The sequence below is a fragment of the Callorhinchus milii genome, unplaced genomic scaffold, assembly GCF_018977255.1.
Source record: "Callorhinchus milii isolate IMCB2004 unplaced genomic scaffold, IMCB_Cmil_1.0 Scaffold176, whole genome shotgun sequence".
Lineage (NCBI taxonomy): Eukaryota > Metazoa > Chordata > Chondrichthyes > Chimaeriformes > Callorhinchidae > Callorhinchus > Callorhinchus milii.
In genome coordinates, this window is record NW_024704917.1 from 97,087 (window position 1) to 107,301 (window position 10,215).

Consider the following 10,215-nt stretch of genomic DNA (forward strand, 5'->3'; position numbering starts at 1 on the left):
GCCGTCTTTAGAAGAGACAGCAAGTCAGAGAGCGAGGAAGACATAGATCCAGATGACAATTTCAGAGGTGGAGCTGAGGAGAGAAACCCATACTACCCCAACCAAAAGAACCTCAACGACTTGATCAGAGATCTTGGTCTCACCAAGTCCAATGCCGAGCTTTTGATATCTAGGCTCAAGCAGTGGAACTTGTTGGATGAAAGTGTGCAAGTCGCAGATCAGAGGAAGCGTCACCAACCTTTTTGCAGCTTCTTCACCCGTCAAGATGGGCTCTGCTTCTGCCACAATGTGACCAGTCTGTTCGAGGCAATCGGAATCGCCTGTAACCAGAATGAGTAGTGCCTCTTCATTGACAGCTCATCCAGGAGCCTCAAAGCCGTGCTGCTCCATAATGGTAACAAGTACCCGTCTCTTCCCCTGGCTCACTCGGTGCACCTCAAAGAGGATTACAACAGCATCAAGACCTTGCTGGACGCCTTGAAGTATGATGAGTATGGCTGGGAGGTCATCGGAGACTTCAAAATGGTGGCATTCCTGATGGGTCTCCAAGGCGGTTTTACCAAGTTTCCCTGCTATCTTTGCCTTTGGGACAGCAGGGACACCAAGGCGCACTACCACAGGCGGGACTGGCCACAGCGGACCGAGTTCTCTGTGGGGAGGAACGTCAAGTGGGAGCCACTGGTGGACCCCCGGAAGGTGCTGATGCCACCACTGCACATCAAATTGGGCCTTATGAAACAATTTGTCAGAGCTGTAGATAAGGAGTCGGCAGCCTTCAAGTACCTTCAAGACTTCTTCCCTAAGCTGTCTGAGGCAAAGGTCAAAGCCGGTGTCTTCGTCGGACCACAGATAAAGAAGATCCTGGAGTGCAATGAATTCCCCAAGAAGCTCACTAGTAAGGAGAAAGGAGCTTGGGACAGCTTTGTCGCAGTGGTTCGTGGCTTCCTGGGCAATCACAAGGTCGAAAACTGTGGAGCTGGTTGAGACTCTGGTGTAGGATGTCCCTCAAAGTCCATATCCTTGATGCTCATCTTGATAAATTCAAGGAGAACATGGGAGCGTACTCGGAGGAGCAAGGCGAGCGCTTCCACCAGGATATACTGGACTTTGAACGCCGCTACCAAGGACAGTATAACGAGAAAATGATGGGAGATGACATTTGGGGCTGATTCGTGAAAGTGATTTACAGTATAATTAAATCTAGAAAACTACTCACTTCCTTGACACGTTAAATAGAATGTCTAGCCTACGGTATTTTTTCAGAATAACTTAAAGCAATCTTACTTGACAAAGTAATGTATGTGCTATTTTACTGCGTTTGATATTGACAGAATACTAAAGCCAGAATGTGAGGTTGTGCACTTTATTTTAAAGGGTTGTAATGTTTTTTAAGGTGGTATATTTGTAATTGTAGACATTTTATTAGTATTGCTACAAGTGTCGAAGTGCACGTTGCCCTATTGATCTGTGCTTTGTCCCTGACAGAAATCATACTCTACACCATTCCAGCGTGCTTCAGCTGGATCCTGCTATCCCTGGAGTTTATTCTGGCCAGCCGTATCCCTTTGGCCTTGACCCGTGAGTCTCAACGACAACACATACTCACCTCATGCTATGCCCAGCTCCACACTACTGTTTACCATGAACAGCTCACAATCTACTCTTCAGCTGATTGCACATGCCCAAGACTGAGTTCAAGAAACAAACATGTACTCATATATCACTGAGTCCTATACTTAAAAGCTCTGCATACCTGCTTTTCTCTCATCACCATTAATGAGTCGATGACACATGATTTTATATAAATATCAAGCTAAAGTAATTTTGACAAATGTACATGCATTTTTACGAATTATTTAAGTGTTTTTTGTTTTAGCTATGTATTTATTCGTCTACATTATTATTCTGGAATGTTCAGAAAGAGTGCTCTCATTTCAATGGTTTGTATCCAAATCCAACAGAAGTTTTGCACATTCATCGGTATACCTTACATTAAAATATTTTTTAAGAGCATAACAGTAATTGGCACACTGCAAGTACACGACAAGATTTAAACTGCAATGTGGAAAACCGTGTTCGTTTGCTGAGCATTTTTCATTATTTCCAACACTATACTTGGCCCTTGCAATCCATAAATATATATCTGTGCGCTAATGGATTTCCATCACATTCATATGCACCTCACCTGCACTGAGGATGCATTGAGGAATTTCACACTTATGGTAGTTGATCCACAACATATTGCGATTCTCCACACATCTATCCCCCTTTTATGCCACATAATAAGCTCCTCCTACCCCTTTCTGTGTGGGTTTGCGGTGACAACATTTGAGTTTCTAATTTCTACAGATATGGAATGTGGCTGTGAACAAGCTGACTTTCTTAAACTCGTACAAGATGAAGATGTCCGTCATCCTGGGTATTATCCAGATGACGTTTGGAGTGGTACTGGGGCTTTTCAACCATACGTGAGGTTCCCACTTTCCTGCATAATTGCGTCATGCTAATATAACTCTTGCATCTCACGTAAAGAAGTGGCTTGCTTAATGTCACTTGAAACTATTTTAAACAAAGTACTTATGGAAGGGGCACACTAGGAATATCCTGATATGTTTTTTGGTCGCAAAAGCCTATGTTATATTGGGAATATCCTACAGGTTTATTTAATATTGATAGGATTTGTATACCTTGCAGGCATGTCATTTTTTGACAACAATACACTATCATCACAATACTATAAGCGGCTGGAGGTAAAGACGTGATTTTATCAGTGTCTAATGCATTCTCGGGAGAGGTATGAGCTCCAGTTTTGACGAGGTCTGTTGACGTAATATGGGATGAATTTTGCATACTTTCTATGTGGAATTCTAAAACACGCAGCTTATCAGGGCTTTCAAAGGGTTACACGCACTGATGATTTCAACATCATTGCATATTCCTTTTCAGTCACGCTCTAATGTATTGAAAATTTTCAAATCTTATAATTGACCAAAAGTGTTTTTACTTTTTTACTCAGACAACATCCAAAGTGAATTTTTATGCGGGAGGTATTTCACTTAAAACTGTGCAACACTTTGTGAGAACGACCGATGTTTTTCACTGGTTGTCGCATGCACAGTTTCTTCCATCAGCCAGAGAACGTTGTACTGCAATTCATCCCAGAAATGATCTTCATGCTGGCACTCTTCGGCTACCTATTGATCATGATCGTGTACAAGTGGTGCGTGTTTGGTGCAGCCAACTCCCAGGCAGCACCAAGCATCCTCATCCACTTTATCAACATGTTCCTCTTCAGCTACGGGGAGGATTCGCCCCCATTTCTCTACAACAGCCAGGTGTGGACATGTGGCCAACCCTATGTGACTTGCATTTCTATCAACCATCTTCCACACATTAGGATAAAGTCATGGTAGATCTAGAGGAGAGGAAAGTACACAATGTATTATTTTATTCCCTTATTACAAACACTGGCCAATATATATATAAACAACGTACACGGGTTGTGCAAACACCCTTGTATAAAATCCAAGCTTTACAGAGTTTAAATTACCTCCACACGTGTTTTTGTCTTTTGCAGCAAGAAGTTCAGACTTTCCTCGTGGTTTTGGCTGTGATAACCGTGCCCTGGATGCTCCTTATCAAGCCCTTTGTGTTGAGAGCCAAGCATCGCAAGTCAAATCGTCACGTGAGTCTGTCTTCCTGTTGGACCCGACCGAATATCTTAAAAGGACATTTTGTCATCCCTGTTTATACAGAAAACAACCATAGCATTGTGGAAAAATCTAAGGGATTCCCTTTAGATAAGTTTTCCAAAAGCTTTGAAATACAAATAACATTGAAAGAATCTTTTTGAACAAGGATTGTTTTTTTGGTTTATCAAAGAAAATTGTGCTGCTGTTTGCCAGCGTGCCAATATATGTGCAAGTATGTGTGCAGGTACACACGAGTTGCCAATATGTGTGCACCCTTGCTGATACTCATGCCCACATGTGCAGTTATGTGCTCGCAGACTTGTGTGAACATGCTGTTATGAAAAACAATGTATTTGACGCATGCAGCAACTTGCAATGGACAACAATGTGTGTATGTGCTGCCCAGGTAAGGGATGTTTCATACAGGACTGTGGCAAATGGAGATGAAGTGGAGGTGCAAATGCTCCTACAAAGAACACTGAACATGACGACGGAGAGAACGGGGAGCATGAAAGAGATGGGGGGCATGGGCATGGGCATGATGAGGTGAAGTATGACCACATTGCCCAGTTTACGTTTGCGGGCCTTTTCAAACACCTTTCATTTTGTTCTCTGTCATTAATATACTCGTAAAAATATACTTATTTATACAGGAAGACTCACAGAGTTGTAAGACCCTTTTTCAGGAGGGTCCTGCATTGCGTTTTTTACTTTAAGATGTTTTCATCCAATTAAAACAGTTTTTATAGTACAATTATGAAAATCTAGGAAAAATAAACCTCATGATCATTCCTGTCTTGTGCCAGGAGTTCAACTTTGCTGATGAGTTTGTGCACCAAGCAATCCACACCATCGAGTACTGCCTGGGCTGCATCTCCAACACAGCTTCTTACTTGCGTCTCTGGCCCTCAGCCTGGCACATGCAGGTTGTGGATATGCCTTAAGTACATCTCCGTATGTAATTGTTTTATATTGATAAATGCTGTATTGTATCTTGATTTGAATCTTTCGTGACTGCAGGAATCCATACTCTTTGGTTCTTTGAAAAGAACAAAAGACTTTGCTGTATTGTAATGTAGAGCAAATAAAACCATATTTGGAGAGGGTATTTTAGAACTCCGTTTGTGGAGGCCCTTCCCCAAGCAGTGGTGTGAGCAAGAAATTGCAGAGCTGCACCTTTATCTATACAGCACAACATGGTACACATATACAGCACTGTGAATTACTTTGTGATGCATTGTGTGTTAGAAAACTACAATATTAAAATATAATTATCCTTCATGACAAATCATTTAAACTATTTACACAAACATGAGGTAAGGGCCTTGTTTTAGTAAAACGTAACCAATTTCCTAGACTATGTAAACTATAAAGGAGGATTTGCTAAGGAACATTTTATATCAGTTTTTATTTATTTTGTACGTGTGCGTGGGTGTATGTGCTCGTGTATAGAGCTTTCAGAAGTTCTCTGGCACATGGTGTTGCACATTGGGCTGCACAAAAACAGCTTTAAAGGCTGCGTGGGGATATTCCTCATCTTCGCAGCCTTCGCTGTGCTCACAATTGCCATCCTGCTCGTAATGGAGGGTCTCTCTGCCTTCTTGCATGCACTTCGTCTGCACTGGTATGCTACAATGTCTGTAACTGATCACACACATACATACAAGTCGGCATAATGGTGTAATTTTTTTAAAATATATATAGCTGTCACCAAAGTCTTCCTGCCCCTCTATGAAATACTGTCATTCTAAACATCAAATTAAGCTCATTCTATTTTCAACAGTATGCAGTTGCTTTCATTTCAAATACCAAAATCATCCTTCAATAATTATTAGATACATCTTCACAATGTCATCTCATCTGTATTGTAGTTTTATATAGTTTACACTAGATTTATTTTTGTTATTATTTATATTAATTTGCAAAAACTTCTTAGTGCTATTCATGAGGAATGCTAAATTAAGGTCCCTGCACTGTTACTGAATTAAATAATTTTAACATCCCACAATATCATCTTCATCTGACATTAGTAAGTAAACAATAATGGCATACCAACCAAGATTCTCATAGTTTAGACTCAATGCGATTTCAAAATAATAAAGCCTGCATTTTACGTGGTTTGTGTGTTCACAACAGGGTTGAGTTCCAGAACAAGTTCTACCAAGGATCGGGCTACAAATTTGCACCATTTTCCTTTAAGACCATTCTAGAGGGACTAACAGAGGACTAGAACAATCCTATGTAATTATTTTTCAACGGTTGCATTCCTTGGTTATAATTACAACAAAACATCTAAACCTAAACACCATAATGCAATCTGTCAGTGATAAAAGAAACAGATATTTAAAATTACAAAACACAGTAGCCATACTTTTGCATCCTGGGTTGTAACATGACCAATAAAATTATATATCATTTTTAGCTTCGTCCTCTGTTTTAATGCAGTGTGATCACTACATATTGCATAACAAGAACATGTTGTTTGCCAGCAGTACATACAGAAGTATTGTATATACATAAGCACTGTTTATGGATTTATAACTATTGTGCTAATTGAAAATTACTGGTTGGTTCCATTGCATTAAAGTGACAGTCTTGATTCGTCTTTGTGTGGGTGTCCTTTTAACGTCTTTAGATGATCCAATCCAGTGGCTTAAATTGAGTTTTTACTTAAAATGCTGCTTAAAGATTAAAAGTTGTAAACCAGTAATGACCACCAGCTGTTCTAGAAAAGCATCCTTTCTCAGACAGATGTGGTTAAATTCGTGGATTTATCATGTGCGTAGGAGAAACCATTTTCCTCTGGTTCCAACCAATTTGATGAACTGAAATAATGTAATGGACAAAATACATTCATACGAGACTTAAAAGGCTTTTTTCATCTGTATTTGTGGGCAGTAAGTTGGTCCATGATACCCCATGCAGTTGGTATGGGGGACTATGTTTCCTTGATGTGATTGATCACTCTCTCTGAAGAAGAATGCACGTTTAATCTCAATACATGTTAAGGCCTGTGAAGGCTGGTAATTAATGCCGAAAGCTATATATTTATAATCTTGGCTAACCCAGTATGTTGCATTATTAAATTAAGTTCAGTTATATCAAAGTTGTATCTTTGGGATACGAAATCATAAAGAATATACTTGATATGTTGCAATGGTCACTGAATTAAAATATAATCTGAAATTACTGCTGTAATTATGCAAGCCTCATCACCAATGTATACTTAATACGGTTCTTTTTGGCGCAACGGAATCGTTGATGCATTGAATTAAGCAACGTGGTGCAGGTTACAGAAAAACAAAACCAGACCTGGAACACATTTTAATGGGTCCTACGTGCATATACTTTAAGGGTATAAAGTTTATATAGATATGAAACACATGTGTTTTGATCTAACCAAAAAACCTGTGTACTGTGCAGACCTTACATCCAGTAAGATCTACACAGTACACACATTGTGTACAATACATTTGAAGAATTAGGTCGTATATAGCAACGATATCTTATACATTGACGATATGTTGCTTGTGTTGTAGTCATTCAAAAAGATGGTTCCAATTATTGGTGTCAATTACAGTAATTTAAAAGCAGGAGTCAAGTGCAAGGAGCCTAAGACAACCCTCATCCACTCGAGTAGTGATTTGCTGCCCCCTTGTGGCAACGTACAGAGCTCCGCAGAACGGTTTCTATGCCAACTACAGTCGTGCCATCACAATATAACCACGGTGACGGACCGCGAATAACGAGGCCGGCACACATCGTGACATTCCAACATCCGCCTGTTCGCCACTAAGTGGCGGTGACGTCACCACGGCGCCTGGGCCAGGCTAGGTGCACTTTGAGGCCACGTGAAGTGTCGAGGGGTCGGTCGCTGGGGCAGGAGGTCAAGGGACAGATCCCAGATGCCACGGGTGGACCGACTCAGGCTGGCAAGAGGCACCCAACTGTGCCAACTTGCTGCATTTTAGATGTCTGACGATCCGCTCGTTGTTGTGAGCGTCGCTCCTTCTGTCCTCCGTTATTGTTGGAGGGCGACAGTGGCACTAGCACTTCTATTGTCCACTTTTGTTTCCACGATTTGTGTTCTGCATCCTGTGATTTACAATTAATCTGTGCATAAATAAGTCTATGCGCGTTATGCAAAAAACATCATTAGTTCATGAACTGCATTGTGGTTTTGTCTTAGGTCACCATCACATAAAGTTGAGTAAATGTGAATGACAGGCACAAATGAGACAGAGACCACTGGAGACAAATGTCGTTCTCATTAGGGCTCATGATGGGTTGTTTTACGTCATTTACCAATTAAGATTATTGTTGGCATTAGCCCCAAGCTAATTTGGCCCCCATAGTACAGACCGCATCTGATTCCCAGACGCAGCCTTTGCTAAATCTGTACATTTGTGACCATTGTACAGATGAGTCCTAATATTGGCGAAACCATTGTCTGTCTCACTGTTACCTGTAAATGAGACATGCCCCAAGTTCATGGCTGCCGCCACTCCTTATTGTGTATGTTGATTACCATATTAATAACCCAGCTTGTAATGAATATTCATTGTAATTCATATGCATTCACTAATCCCCCCTCACCAGCCTTCGCACCTGATGGGCACACAGGATTTCTCCACAAATCTGGCTATCTCCTGAAGATGCTAGTTGTAATTACTGACGAAACGTCGTATTCGAATTGTAAATGTTGTGGATTTACTCTCCAACACACCGGTGTACTGTACTAGTAATGAATTGGCATCTTCTGTTTACGTGACAAACCTTACTGTGTCGGGTGGTGGCGGGTTTAAAAAAACATTTATATTTACGTGATCTAACCTAAAAACCTCGATTATGGAGATTAGTGACCATCTGTCATCGTTGCATCGAGCGATACTGTTCTACCCGAATCGACTAATTCTTCACGGTTTGAATTTTCATTAACCTACCCATGTTCCCTTATTGGTTCTAATGTCTGCATCTCTCTACGCTTGGATTTATTTCTCACACTTTTACATTTGCATTCCTTCCTATTGGTTACCATAATTTAATTGCATATAACCACGTAATTAAATGGGACCTTTTTGCCAGTATGAAAAACAATAGGTTTTACCCTTTTCTGGCAATAAAACAGGCGAACGTGCAAACAAACATGCTCTGATAATATATGCGTTGTCTTTGAAACTGATTGATCTACACCTGAGACAGACTTCTTGAGGGCCTAGTCTCACCAGTGTCAAACCAGAGAACGCCAAAAGGTGAACAGTACAAAGACAATGCAATCAGAACATTTATAGCTCGGGTGAGCAGCTACAAAATGGACCTTTTGCCAGTATCAAAGTATGAAAAAATAAGAATAGGTTTCACCCTTTCTGGCAATAAAACAGGTGTTAAGATGTTGAAACAGCAAATAGAAACCTTTGCATATATTATCAGATCATGTTTGTTTGCATGTTCACCACAAGTACTTGTGGTTAATGCAGATATGATCCCTTGCAAAAGGTTCTATTTGGTGTTTGAACATCTTAACACCTGTTTAAATGCCAGAAAGGGTAAAACCTATTCCTATTTTTTTTCAAACCAACGGCATTGTACGTAACGCCGTTACTTTTCTCAATAATTATTCAGTCTGCTGTCCAAAATCACGTAATGTAATGGTTTGTAACCGTTATGAATACGGAAAGATCTCTCAATTCGGACAAAAGCCGCAATTTGGAATATGATGGAAGGTTACCCAAATCAAAAATATATAATTTAAATCTGTATGGAGTAGCATTTCCGAAGGTATATACTTACCTGATGTATGGAACTTGGCAAACACGTGCCCTTAAAAGCCTTAGCCATCCACATACAATTCGTTAGTGCTCTCAGATTGTATATTAACATTCATATCAATTTATTTTACAACTCAGCAAATCAATAATAACATAATAAACACACTTTTAAAATAAAAATGTCGTTCACTATCTGGGAAGGGCACCCGTTTGTACGTCGCTGTAGTTGATATAGTTTAACGTCAAGCATATCATGGAACCTTTTTTTTGGCAGTTTCAAAGTATGAAAAATAAGAATTGGTTTGATCCTTTGTTGCAATAAAACAGGTGTTAAGATGTTCAAACACCAAATAGTCCTTTCGCAAGGAATCAATTCTGCATTAACCACACGTATTTGTGAACATTGTTTGCATGTTCACAAGTCCATTGTATGTTCACGGGTACGTGTGGTTAATGCAGAATTGATTCCTTGCAAAAGGAATCTAATTGGTGTTCGAAAACACTATGTAACACAATTTTTGTTCCTGAGTAGTATTATTTCTTAATTGCTTATGCCTAAAAAGTATAGAAAATGGTTATTATTCCCCACAAACTTTGCTTTTGTGACCAGGACAGTGATATTTTGAAATTTACCTATTTTCAATGAGAAAACGGCGAATTTGTGTTTTTCGTTCACATAAAGTCAAAAAAAAACATATGAATCAAAATTAACATGTATTATACTAAAGTAATACAAAAATTACTACAAAAATTTA

At 39.8% G+C, this 10,215-nt stretch overlaps 1 pseudogene; it reads left to right on the top strand.

Moving 5' to 3' along the window:
• Positions 1-998: 998 nt before the first annotated feature.
• Positions 999-5,922, top strand: LOC121851879 (annotated as a pseudogene).
• Positions 5,923-10,215: the final 4,293 nt, after the last annotated feature.